Genomic DNA, 1,937 nt, shown 5'->3' with positions numbered 1-1,937 from the left:
CCTTGGAGCTCGTACAGCCAGTGATCTGAAATAGGGTGGGAAGGAGACCAGAGACAAGAAGATGGGATAGATGAGAAGTGTGTGCAAACAGAAGCAGTAAAAGAAGAAAGGCAGAGCTGTGGCAAAGCTGCCAAAGAAACCAATTCCGTTTGGTAATCAGGAAGCTTTCAGTGTTGCTGATGAAGTGAGAAGGTCATTGGAGGGGTAGAAGTGTAACTTTAAGTCATCTCACTCCTAAGCTGTATTCACTAAATACCCAAGACATGGCCCTAAATGGTGTGTGTGTATGTTAAGATACTCTAACCTCCAGGGGGTACTCAGGCCTCCTCTGTCCCTTTATCTCCAGGGAATACAAGGCAAAAAACATCCACGAGGCATGTCCAACATTTAAAAAAAATTCAGGAAAGTACTCAGCACCAATGATACATCTTAAAAATATACAGTGAAAAACAAGCAAGTTTCTCAGTGTTTTCAAATTCCTGGCATATTCTCTGAAAGTCAGAGACAATAAACTAGTATTCCCAGGAATTCTCAGAAATTTAAAAATTATGATTTATTTATTATTTTTATTCTATGTGTATGAGTGTATTGCCTGCATGTGTGTAAGTGTACCCCTGTCGTGCAATGTCCTAGTAGGGCAGAAGAAGGCGTTAGATCCCCTGGAACTGGAGTTATGGATGGTTGTTAGCTTCCATGTGGGTGCTGGGAATCAAACCCAAGTCCTCTGCAAGAGCAGTCAAATGCTCTTAACCACTGAGCCATCTCTCCAGCCCAAATTATGAGTATTTTAAGCATACTTCTTCACACTCTATATTTAAACAGCTAAAATTCTTGTTTAAAGAATAAAATACTGTTTAGTAATACTTACAAAAAACTGCAGCCTACAGGAATATTCAAAAAGTGAAAAACATAATTTAAAATTCAGATCTCCTAGTCCCCTCATGGAATGACATGTGGACACTGACCATTCAAGGACATATTTTGCATTGAAAGTGTGTTATGCCTAGAGAGAGCATTCAAACACATGTCTCATGTTTTGACCTCGGGGCATGATGTCATTTACAAAGTTCAAGCTCAAGAATCATGCAAAAGAGTTACAAATCTGGCTACCTGGGTCTCTATTCACATATTTCACATATTTCTATGAATGCTTTCTAGAGTGTCTTCATAAGCAAACTCCAAGCTCCTGGGAGGGGGAACTGTCTTATTTATCTCTTTTTATTTTAATTAAAAAAATTGGACTCTCAGCTTATCCCGTGAAAGGCAGAATGGAGCTCGAGGTCACTGATAGATGTGGCAGCCCAGTCAATCCCGCTGTCTGCCCCTACCCGACCGTGGCACTGCCCCTACCCGACCGTGGCACTGCCCCTACCCGACCGTGGCACTTCTGGCCATCCACATGTTCTTCACTGCCTGGTTCTTTGTTTACTAGGTCACCTCCACCTAGTATATGAGTGATATGTACAAGGAGCCTCTCGTCTTGGTGACCTCACTCTTTGTGGGCTTTGGAGTACTCTTCCTTCTGCTCTGCATTGGCATCTACATTATGAGTCCCCAAGGGTACTCAGCAGGCAGCTTCACCCAGGTCCCTGCTTTTGTAAATTAATTTTTTTACTATTGATGCAAGTGTTCCACGTGCTGCTTAGAGTATAGGCAGATGGGTGACAAAAACATTTTTAATTTATTTATTTCTATTTTTACATGTATGAGTGTTTTACCTGTAAGTGCACCCCACATCATGCAATGCCTGCAGAGGCCAGAAGAGGACATCAGGGCTCTGGAACTGGATTCATGGATGGTTGTTAGCAAGCACATGGGTGCTGGGAACTGCACCTGGGTCCTCTGCAAAAGCAGCCAGTGCTCTCAACCGCTGAGCCATCACTCCAGCCCCCTTATTCCTCTCATAATTCTTTACAATTCAAACATTTGATTTTGTA

The 1,937-nt window shown here is 42.4% G+C and overlaps 1 pseudogene; it reads left to right on the top strand.

Moving 5' to 3' along the window:
- The first annotated feature begins 1,268 nt into the window (after positions 1–1,268).
- Positions 1,269–1,937, top strand: part of LOC108490058 — a 5,071-nt pseudogene continuing 4,402 nt past the window's right edge.

This window comes from Nannospalax galili, unplaced genomic scaffold (assembly GCF_000622305.1).
Source record: "Nannospalax galili isolate Female #2095 unplaced genomic scaffold, S.galili_v1.0 scaffold747, whole genome shotgun sequence".
NCBI classification, from domain to species: Eukaryota; Metazoa; Chordata; class Mammalia; order Rodentia; family Spalacidae; genus Nannospalax; species Nannospalax galili.
This window is presented reverse-complemented; position numbering and strand designations above follow the sequence as displayed.